We start from the raw sequence: 12,200 nt of genomic DNA on the forward strand, positions 1-12,200 counted from the left end.
CCGAGATCGCCGGAGGCTCGTTGCCTAGCGACCCCGTATTGATCTCTCCCCGTATCTCGGATTTTCCCCTTTCTCCATCCTATCCCTCATACTCCAGCTTCCTCCCTCTTTCTCGTCCCCGTCTCGTTAATCTTCGTCCTTTCTCCTACGTCCCTTCTACAAAACGATATTCCATCATTCTTTCCTTTCGTCCCAACAACCCCCCCTTCCACATGATTTTTTCCTTTCCTTCTTTTCTCCTTCTCGATGAATTTTCGCATGGGCTTTCAAGTGCCCGGCTATCTATTAATATTACGATAAACGAGTAGTTGCGTTAACGGTCCATTCCAATAAGTTTGTAGAAGAAAAAAAAACAACAAAATTTGACCGATTAATGGTCCTTTTTTTCCTTCATTATTGCGTACGAGTACAAAACGTGAGAGTACAAATGACTGTCTACTTTATTTTGAGGGATAATTTGATAACTAAAAATATCTACGTGATGAAAAAGTAGAGGAAGGAAGACCTTTTGTAGACCCTTATTCGTCAAGATTTTCTTCTTAGCAATCTCCATTTATTTTTAATACCCTATTAGAATTGGTCCATATATATATATATATACATCCATGAGAACACATATTGATATAATTAGTAAACAAGCGAGTGAAATTTAAGATCGAGTGTCTTGGCGAAATTGCCATTGGAAGACGGTCTTTTATGTAAACGATGGGTTGGTTCCTTGTTCACCGATCGACTATATCGCATCTCGATCAAGTTTCTCCAATATTGGGAAGCCGAGAAGAGCAGATAATTTGCAATCAGTACGGATCGTAAACGGGGGCGTGTCAGTTTCTCGAATATATATAGCTCAAATGAAAGTTACTTTCTGATCTATCTGCTGATGCAAAAGGTGAGAGAGACTACGAGAGAAAAGAAGAAATTAAAGGAGCAAGGGTAGATAGAGCCTCGAAAACTCACATCCAGACCTTCTTTCCACCCTTCTTTCCACCCTTCTTTCCACCCTTCTTTCCACCCTTCTTTCCACCCTTCTTCGAGCTAGCTCGTTCCAACCTGCACCTACCAACCTCGGTTCCTCTTTCTCTTCTTTGCTCTTCTTATTGGCAAAGTGACCTTCATCTGAATTTCTTTGTCGCACCTACATTCACCCCCTTTGAACCATCGCCAACGGACGAGAGGAGAAAAGGGAGAAAATGAGTGGGAAGGGATTAGAAACAACGAGCTTGGTATGATTTTACTTTTTCTGCCTTACATTCGACCAAATTGTTTGTTTGCTTCTGACAGGAGGATAACGTTCCGCTACTTCTTTCTCTTTCTACGATGTATATTTTATCAAAGGCTTCATTTTCTTTCGATTTCCGGCTTGTTAGGACCATAATTATTTTACCTCGATGATGATGATGATGATTATTATGATGATTTCATTTGTCAGACTAAATTTTGTTCATTGTAGATATGAATAAATGACTTTTTTTAAACTAACCATAGAATGTACGTTGATCTTTTCGCGATAACAAGGAAATTAATATTATACGTTCATTATATTTTTTCAATGTTTTTCTTTTCATTATAAAACGATCCGCAATTTTGTGGTTCGCATCAAGGAAAAAAAAATAACCGCAAAAAACATAGGTGTATTGCCCTTTCTTACGCAATTCAATTTATTATTTTATACGAGTACTTGCTTTTTGTAAAAGTAAACAAAATATTTCATTAAAAAGTCTAAATTTAGGACTCGAACTGTCGTAATAAAATTAGTCGAATGAACATTATTTTCTCAAAATATTGAAAAAAAAAATAGTAATGAAATTTGAATGAGATGGACCATTAATAATAAACGTTATTGTATGGATTAATTTTGGTAGGGATGATTGATCGTTCGAGTAATTGTTAATTATCAATATTATTAATCGTTTATTAAAAATAAGTTGATTTTTCTTTACAATATCACATTAATTTCGTGATTGTTTATACATTAATTAATTAATTTTATTTCAAGCAAAAGTATTTTTTGATATGCCGCAATAATATCAATTTATACATACGATTGTTAGTTAATCGAACAAAAATCCATTATTAATTCGTAGGGACAACAATATTTTTCTAGTAGAATTCTAAAGATTTTTGTATCAAAAAAAAAACAAAAAACAAAATGGTAACAATCAGATACGAGATAAAACAACCAACGGAAGTACATTAGAGATAACGATTGTGGAAAAGCTCGAATGTGTAGTAGAATATAAAGGAAAAAATAATGGTTTGAGCATCTTCAGCGAATAATGGATGGAACTGCGCGAGATAAATTTAACGACGACGACGACGACGACGACGAAGAAGAAGAAGAAGAAGAAGAGGAGGAGGAAGTGGAGGCTAGAAACGTCGACGACCATGATCGTACAAAGTTGGTAGAGTTGGGCTGTGGCTGGCCGAGAATGTATGCGACACATCAATTGATGTTGGTAGTGGTGATGTTGCTGGTGGTGGTACTGGTAATAGCAGCAACAGAGCTGGAAGTGGTGGTGGTGGTGGTGGTAGTAATAGTAATCGCAATTGTAGTAGTCATTGTAGTAATAGTAGTAGTAGTAGTAGTAGTAGTAGTAATATGCTTGGTCCAGGATGGATGCTGCGAGTAAGGGTGGGTTGCCAAGCAACGTCCGTCCAACCCTAAGCTCTCCCCACTTCTCTCATTTCGTGCTCGACGACTCGGTCGATACAACCGGCCGTTTTCGTCGTACACCCGGGAATTCCCCAATTTCCATTACGGGGGTTCGTACTTTAAGTCCGACCTCCATCCCCTTTTTCTCTCTTCCATCCTACACTCGCGTCCGATGGGACACTTAAAACGATTGCGAGTTTCTTCCTCTCCCTCTCCCCCCTCTTCCTAATCTTCTGTTTCTCTTTTTTTTCTTTTTCCTTCTGGTAGTTCTCGTCGTTCTCCAATATCACCGATGACTCAGCCACCGATGGATGTAGTTCTAGCGGTTACTATCAAAGTGCCAGGAGATACGCATTATCCTTAAAACAAAATAATAGGGGAGACTGTTACTTTCTTTTTCTCTCTTGGAGAGAGAGAGAGAGAGAGAGAGAGAAGAGATACAGGATTGAATCTCTTACACCGTCAGCTCGATTTTTTCTTTCATAAGAAAAACAGATAGTACATAATATTCTTTTCAATTTTTTTGTTCTCTCTCCTTCGCGATACGTAAACTCAATCGTTAATCGAGTAGTTAATGCATTTTCATATGATCGTTAAAAATACGCTAAACCGCGACAGAACGTTCTTACCTGCGATAAATGCTATATACAGAAGGTAAAATTGTAAATTTAAAATAGAATTGAGAGAATAAAGATAAAGAACTACATAAAAGAAGGAAAAAGAAACGATTGAAGATATACAAAAAGTGTGTTCACTCACCTTTCCAAGGAATGTCTTTAATGTTTTTCCTGTATAATTTGTACATCGGTAAGAAATGAGAAGAACGAAGAACGGATAGGGAGGAGAACTGACCTCGCTTAACGAGGAAAAAGGAGGAAAAGGACATGGCAATGAATAGGGCTTGTATTTTCGACGAGAACCTTGGAAGTTTTGTTCGAAGTCACTAAGAGAATTCGGGAAGGCTTCCTCGAGGCTACACACCAACTGGAACGGAGACATTGCTGAATTTGGTCCGCTCTTGGCATTCACCGCGTGCCTTATGAATTTTGAAAAGTTGGCACATGGAAGCCCGCAGTGAACGCAAGGAGCACAGACTCACAAATCCTCTCTCTCTATAAGTTTATTCGTTCACTCGGCCCTTCGATCATGCTGACGTCGAAGATGCACTCTTGTCTTAAACTTGTCCGAAGGATCGCACAGAGAGACGTATTCCTAAAAAGTACACTCGACAAAAAAAAAAAACAATAAATCAATCCGATTAAAAAATAGCTGACAGTATCGAAGATAATTTTACAGATATTTCTTTTCCAATTGCATCATTGTGATCTTTAAATAACAACACGAATCACGTAGCGCAGTTAATCGTAATATTTGTTTCATATCAATGGGATTATTTTTCAAAGTTAACACCTTCCTTGTTTTCACATTGCCGAAAGTAACGATTTTAAAGGGACGACTCGCGATTCGAGATTATCAACCCAACAGACGATATTTTATCGAATGTGTTCGCGTCAAGTTAAATGAAATTTAATCTCGTGGCACGTCAATGTTCACAAAGAGTGTGACAGCGAACGCGCACTTTTTTTTTGTTCTCTCTCCACTCTCGACACTCCGAACCGTTATATCAAAGTACCGCACGACACATTGATTCTTTCCGGATACAAGCGAATTGACAAATTTACGTTCGATGCGTGCGTGCGTGCGTGCGTGCGTGTATGCGCGCGCGTGTGTGATCTCCGAGTAATAATAGAATACAAATAAAAGAGATGGGAGAAACGTGGTGAAAAGTAGACAAAAATATGAAAAGTGATAAAAAAAGAAAAAAGAAAAAAAGAAAGATAAAGGATAAAAAAGAGAAAAAGAAAGAGAGAAAGAGAGAGAGAGAGAGAGAGAGAGAGAGAGAAAGAGGGAAAGGAACGTTTTACGATGAGCGTCGCAATGTGAACTGAGCTTGATGAACGGTCGATCTATACTATGCAACGATATCGTACACGCTCACCCTTGTGGACCCATGATCAGGGGTGTAGCGATGACATTGGAGGGGATGGGGGTCGTCGGTCCCACCATAACTTATTGCTTATTTCGCGGAGGGTGTTCGACCCCGTGCTATCCTGGTCCGGGGGTTAGGGGTGATTCGAGGAAGGGTAGGAGGGAGCAGAGAGAGAGAGAGAGAGAGAGAGAGAGAGAGAAGGGTGGGAGCAGCTGACATTGGGGTTCTATTGTCTGTAGATATTCGCATAATCAAGAAACCCACACTCTCCAACAGTTTTCAGAGCATCTAAAAAAAGGAACATATGGGATACCCATAACTAATATCACCGATGCGTTTGACCGATGGATGATCGACTTTCAATTTGACGTACGTTTGTCAAAGCTTTTCAATGGAATTTAATCAAAAGCAAATATTAGAGATGGTTGATAAAAAAAGAAAATCTTAATGAACGTAAGTGAGATGATAAAATAAAAATGATTCTTCGACCGAAGAAGTATCTCTTCCCTTATACAAACGAGATGCTCCAAAACAAAGTGTTCCATTCGAAAAGCTAATTCGTCTATCCCTCGTGGAAATGAGGAAAGAAAGAGAGAGAGAGAGAGGGAGAGTGAGTGGGAGGAGAAGGAGGGAATCAGAAGGACGTTGTTGGTGGTGGCTTCATGATGTTGGAAGGGATGAGTAGAGTGAGTGGATGGGTATCGCGGCACAAAGGAACATTCCCTCTAAGGGCCGGAACTTCGTCTGCCCAGAACTGTGGGTCACGGTTACTTCTAGGAGGCGTTACGTCCATCGATTTAAACTCTCGTCTGTTCTACCCTTCACCCCATACTACTCTCTACCTCTAGCTTCAGCTTCAGCCCCAGCCCCGACCCCGACCCCTCTTTTACTCCCTCTCCTCTTCCACGCTCTTTCCCCTTCCCCACTTTGACCGAACAAACGGGAGACAGGACAAATTTTAATATTGAGTTATTTAAATATCCCTCAAAAATAGCGTCTCTCGAACTTTCACAAAATTTCACACTCTACAACGTATATTTTATTTCCGAGGGTGAGCAAATTCGTTATTCTTATATTTTTATTAGAGAAATATGTTGAAAAAAAAAAAAAAAAACTGGACGTAATATTAGATTATTTACATGACAATAACAAAGAAATAAAGAGATTACATTTTTATATCTACTATTATTTCGAAACGCGCCGAGAATAATCTACAAAAAACTTATTTAGGAATCTGAACGCTTCGTGTAAGCAAAGATAGCAAAAATTTATGTTGAAGAAAATGAAAAAAAAAGATGATTGATATCAAAGAATAGATTCTAGGTGTTGTTGAAGAAATTAAGAGAAAGTGAGAGAAAGAGAGAAAGAGAGAGAGAGAGAGAGAGAGAGAGAAAAGTAAGGAAAAATTACCTCAGTTGTTTGACTTAAAGTCAAGAAGGTGTCGTAGAAGAAGTCGTAGTAACCGATCCTTACAAGACAACGAATTGAATGGATTAGCCCTTTCGCTTCGTCCTGCTTGAAGATTCTCGTGACGTAATCGAGCACGTGTACTCCGTCATGTACCCTTCCCAGGTGGGGTCGAAAACGTCACGGATACGAACCCCCTTCCCTCGTTGTTCGGTCTCCTCTCTCCTCTCCTTACTCGAGGAAGACACGCCCTCTCCATCGATCCTGTTGAACCCTCCTTCATTCATGAGAACTCTGGTACCAGGGCGACGAACCGCATGGTTCTACCTGGTATCTAGAACAAACGGACGATTTTTCTTCAGAGCTAGGCTAAACAGCAACACCAACAACAACAGGCAACAGTAGCACTCTTCGCGTTTGCTTGCTGCTGTTTCCTTTATCGGAACTTTCAAACTAACTTAAAGCTGATATTTCCATTTTTTTTTCCTCTACCAAGTTAATATCTTATAATTAATAATACTTTAAGTAAATGATTATTATTGTTCAATTGTGTTTACTGTTGAATCGTTCGGTATTGTTTGCCTTGATAGTTATTCTAATTCGATTCTATTTTTTGGGGTGTTTTTTTTTCAATTAAGAACGTTAGGATATTGCCGCGTAAAGTTTGAACGTTCAGCACACCGGTTATAAATAGAGACACGCTCGAGAAACCCTCGTTCGAGCTCGTCAGCTGATCACATATTGACAGTTCGATAAGTTACCTCGAATGCACCGTTTGTTCAATCGTCGAAACTGTTATTCGTACGAGTAAAAGGACGTTATTAAAGCGTATTGAAATTTGTTAAATAAAATATTAAGAAATGAAGAGTAGAGAACGTTAAAGTATCTTTTTCGTTGTTTCTCGAAGGAGAACAACCATAGAGATTGAAGATTTGGTTAAGTTTATGGTCGGAAGTGAGTAGCTTCGTGACAGAAAATGACGAAAATGGTAATTAGGAAGGTAACGGCGACGCGAAGACTATGCGGCTTATTCATACTTCGTAGCCATGGCGATCCTGCACTACTGATAAAACAACAGTACACACCGTAATGTGCTTACGAGGAATAGGGGGAAAACACGTTGCTTACCGGGTGTCACGAAAATCGGGACACGTCGTGTGACGTGGGACAGACACAGGGTCAAAGCGAGCCGTCAAACGGAGATCTTTCCTTCGAATCATTGAGCTTTACTACTTGACGAAACGAACCGTGTCTTCGATGCGAACGAGAGTTGCGATTTTAGTACAACCGGGTATATTTATTACTTCAATAAATAAATATAAATAAATAGAAAAAATATTTTGTGATTAAAGTTTTTATTTAAAGTTCCGACAACTCGATGATGACATATGGTCGTTTCATGTGACATAAATCGTTTTGCTAGCATCTCGTATCTGGCCATATGTTACCTTATCCTAGATTCCAACGGAAAACGACGAATTCGTAATTTCTATGATAATAACGCGTTTTGTGGAATAAAATTAAGGTGGTGCAAGATCGATTAAAACGCCTACGAGTTAGTTACTCGGAGTAATATTCATTCAAATTTAAGGGGAAAGGAAATTTACATTTCGTACACAGAACAATTCGCACGAGACACTAATAATGTTAATAGACAAAAAAAATAACACTATTTTTGTGGGTATACCATTGCTTTCTCGTTTCCCGATCTACCGTCGCTTATGTTCCCGAGGGAAAACTAAATCTCAACGGATTCTGCAACGCAAACCGAACGATCTTGGTGGACGGATTTACCTTAAAAAAGATTCCCTCTGCTGAATTCCTTCGATGATCTTCTTTATCTCTGTTCTAGGCCGATGAATTCTCTTCTTTTTCTCGATCACCTCTTCTCAAGTAAGGTGTAAATAAAGACTCGTAGGTAGGAAGGATAGAAAAATAACGAGGATAAATTAAATAGTTAAAACGTTTTTTTTCCATTTGATTGTCTCGCGAATCTTAATGTTCGATGGATCTTCTTGGAATTTGTATTTGTCCCTTGGTCCCACGGTTGCAGCAAAACAATGAGAGGAGAGAGATAGAGTGATAGATAGATAAATAAATAAAATAAATATAAACGGTTTATGAAAGAGGGATAGAAGGTGAGCAGAGGAATGAAAAGAACTTGGTGCGAGCACGAGAAGCAACGGAAGCAGAAGATGGTCCAGACTCGACGACGACGACGACAACGACGACGACGACGACGGCGACGACGACGACGACGGCGACGACGACGACGACGACGACGACGATGGGACGAGAACGAGGACGAGGTGGAAGAAGAAGAAGATGAAGAAGGGGGCGCAGCAGGATGCGCCGTTTTGCGTAGCGAACGGTGTTGTTGGTTTGATGGTCGCGGGACCACTGCGCCCTCTCCGTCTTCGCCCACCTAGCCCTGCCCCTCGATATCAAACCCCGAGACTCCCTTCCTCTTGTGCTTGCCTGCCTGCCTGCCTGCCTGCCTGCGCCGCTTTCTCTCTCTCCACCCTAGCAGTGTGCGCGCAACCCCCACCGAAGAGCTTCACCCTCTAACTGAATGCTGGCCAAAACGCTTCCTTGGTGGGGGAATCGCTTTCTCTCGCTTTCTCTCTCAAACTTCCTACCACCCCTGGCGCGCATTTTCCGCGATAGTTTGGAAATGGCGATGCTGTGTGTGCGATTGCTTTCCCCACAAGCGCAAGCGTCACCCAGAAAATCGAGCCCCCTCTCCCCACCTATGTGTTTTCTCTCTCCCTAATAGTCTTCGTATCCCGAGCCACTTCGGAATACGAGGGGGATGCCTCCCCTTCTTTTTCCTCCTCTTCGTCTTCTTCTTTTCTCTTTGTTTCGCTTCGTCTCCCTCTGTTTATAGTACGTTCGTCTTCGTCGGGTGAACGCGAACCTACAAATTTCCCTATCTTCGTTCAAGGGCGTCCAATTTCTCTCTCCCTCTCTCTTTCTCTCTCTCTTTCCAATGATTCCTCCCATAAATTTATCTATTATTTATATTATTTATAAAACTAGGACCGGGATAAAAAGACGGTAGTCAAAATGTTTTGATTATCGTGAAAGTAATATTACTGCTCTCTCTCTCTCTCTCTCTCTCTCTCTCTCTCTCTTTCTCTATCTCTCTATATCTCTATCTAGGCATCGTCGATGATTACTTTTTCTTCTGCTTCAAGAACTTTGGTCCAGTAGGATAAATATTTGCTTTTGCTCTATCTCTGTTTTCATTTGTCTTCAACCGTTGTCAGGCTTCGGCAGATATTTCTCCCTTCTTTATTTCTTTCTATCTCGCTTCAATCCCCGGGGTTGCCCAGAAACGAGATTCCTCTCGCCATTCTGTTCGATCCTTCGTTCGTCTTTGAATTCTAGCCGCGTACTCGACGCTCCTTGGATACAAGCTTTCCAACGATGAGTATTTCGATGGAAGAACGGAGACGTTAAATTTATGTTTCTTCCTCGACTAATGGAAATAACAATAGAAAAGAAAAAACTACTTCTTCTTCTTCTTGCTCGTTGAAAACTATCGATTCGGTGCGATACAATTACGATGAGAATTCTTGACATTTTAGGTTTTTGAAAACACCTAGGGTAACAGGGGATGGAAGGTGTTATAATACCAGATCGAATCACTGGAATCTATAGAACGGATCGTATAAGTTTCGGTATACGAGACCATTATCCATATTTGATATCTATAGGCTATCTGTTGTACGTGGTTTGCCGGTAACAACGTTGGTACACTTTGTAGTGTGTTCTTGCGGATATTTATCGGATATAGGAACATAAATTTTCACGCGAAATCAAATTTTGGCATAGTTGTGCATGGAGTACCGCTAAAGTTTGTCTCTTCGACGTTGCTCTCGAATATCCAATACTTTCGTTCGAATCGATAAACATTGAAAATGAATTTTTGTCCAAAGATGTCTTAAACAATCGGTGATTTGTTTGAAAAATACCTTGTAAACTTGACGCTAGTTTACGGTTCGCCAAGCGTAAAGCTCGATTATAACTTTACGGAAGTAGAGTAGGTAGTGTAAAAAATGACGATGGAGCAAAAACACCGCACTTGAGATCCATGGGACAACTTCTGGCTTGTTGAGTCTCCTCGATGTTATAAATATGTATTAGAGGATTGAAGAATGTCTCGTTTCGTCTCTCATATAAAAAGCAATTCGTATCAAGATTACGTACAAAATTTCTTGCGTAAAGGATAAAAACAACATGCTAATGTATTTGATTATTTGCTTTGGATCGAACAATAAACATACTATAAATAATGTAAGAAGAAGCAGGTGGGTAGGATAAAATTGCGAGTTGGAGATCAGTAAGCATTAACTACGTAAGCAGAGTGAGCATCTAATAGCCACCTGCTGTTAGATGACCGGAATCCCTGTGGAGAAGAGGGAAAGAGAGAGCCAACGGGATTCGTGTATCCTGGGGATAAACACTTTGATGGTAAGACAACAAACGTATCCTTCGCATGTGAACTAGTAGTAACAGTTAAAGCTATTGGTGTGCGCCATCAAACGGAAAATTAATTGCACTCTGCCACTCGAGTATTCTCTTTCATAGTTCACGCAAATGATCTTAAATTTCCAATGATTTTGTTGTTGTTGTTGTTGTCCCCATCTAATATAATGAAATCGAAAATGGCGTGGAAAAAATAACATTTTTTTTCGTGAAAGATTTAACGAAAAATGGACTGACTCACCAATTCGCGACCGCTGGCAACGATCCAAGCGAGCTGGGCCTAGCATCAAAGGGATTATTTTGTATGTTTAAATTAAATTGCCGGAAGCAAGGACTCGCTGTCGTGGTTGGCTTGGCAGAGGTGACGATTGCCATATCGAAAAGGGAATTGGCTCCAATTGCAAAACTCTCCTTTTGTTTCGGAGTTTTGTGTGTGTGTGTGTGTTTTTTTTATTATCAAATGACCGATCGTTATCTAATACATTTTAGTGTAACGAAATAATCCACGAATGTTTTCCTTGTTCATTGCAGGTAAATTTGTATGAAAGATAATCGAGGAATCTTTTTGAAGACGCGAATGAAGTAGAAAAACTGTTGATAGAAAGTACATAAAGTACACATCGTGCGGGTCGATAGAATTCGGGCCATGGCCTCTTTGAAAGCCCTGGATCCCTGCGACGGAAATGGACTGGTCTTTCGTAGAGAGAGAGGTAGGTAGCTGCGTGCTACGAAAATGATGTAGAGGAAGAAACAAGGAGGAGTCTGTAAGGAAAGACGATGATAGCGAGTAGCGGTAGAGTAGTAGATGGTATCGGGGGGTAGAAGGAAACCGTGGGCGCTACGAGCTACGAGCTACGAGCTACGAGCTACGAGTTACGAGCTATGAGCTACGAGCAAGAGGGAGATAAAAACTATACGAGTCATCCGATAGAAAAGAGATCAGAGGGAAAAACCAAGAGAGAAACAATAAAATAGGGGGAAGAGAAGAATAGCAGGACGGTGAGTGTGACGGAGTTAAGAAGGAAAAAAGAGAGCATCAGAACTGGAGGTGGTAAAAGGATGGAAGATATCATGAGGGAGAGAAAGAAAAAATGAGAGTACGCGCGGGGGTGGTGAAGGAAGAAGAGAAGACTGGAGTAGAGGGGTAGCGAAGAGCACGAGCTAGTAAATAGAGGGATGAGAATAGAAAGAGAAGCTGTAAAGGAAGGAAAGAGAGAAAGAGAATGGGATGCTGGGGTCGCTAGGCAACCCCCATGAGCCGGGAGAGGTACACCCTTATTGCCTTTCCAATTTTGGTGGTTCCCATGCACCTATCCCCACCCATTCCGCGAACGATACCGACTGTCAAGGCTGCATTTGGAGCTCGACATTCGGACGAATCGATAAAATTCTAACCTGCGTGTCCATTGTACTTTTCAAAGCATCGACACAATGATGTTTTTGCTTCCGTTGGATGTCAGATTAAAAATTACATTTTATTCCTCCTTCCGATCCGGACAAAATATTTGTAAAAAGAACACATATACTCGTATATATATATATATCTATGTATTAATCGTAGGAATGAGATTTGTTTCGGTCAAAGTACATTGGCACGACGAGGGACCGACCATTGGCAAAAGGGAAAACGAGGGTGAAAATCCGTCGAGACTTCTCTGG

The 12,200-nt window shown here is 40.5% G+C and overlaps 1 long non-coding RNA gene across 2 annotated transcripts; it reads right to left on the minus strand.

The window, feature by feature from the left end:
- Nucleotides 1–2,143: 2,143 nt before the first annotated feature.
- LOC149030874 (uncharacterized) lies at nucleotides 2,144–10,525 on the minus strand. 2 transcript variants are annotated; one of them, XR_016178189.1, is made up of 3 exons: nucleotides 7,845–10,525; nucleotides 3,413–6,384; nucleotides 2,144–3,012 (listed from the first exon to the last, which is right to left on the minus strand). It is a non-coding gene; the product is annotated as an uncharacterized LOC149030874 (long non-coding RNA). The 2 variants fall into 2 exon arrangements; XR_016178188.1 differs by having other exon boundaries at nucleotides 2,144–6,384.
- Between the last annotated feature and the right edge of the window lie 1,675 nt (nucleotides 10,526–12,200).

This window comes from Polistes dominula, unplaced genomic scaffold (genome assembly GCF_049000335.1).
Source record: "Polistes dominula isolate Pdom_NZ unplaced genomic scaffold, Pdom_raw_medaka contig_20, whole genome shotgun sequence".
In the NCBI taxonomy this organism is placed as follows: Eukaryota; Metazoa; Arthropoda; class Insecta; order Hymenoptera; family Vespidae; genus Polistes; species Polistes dominula.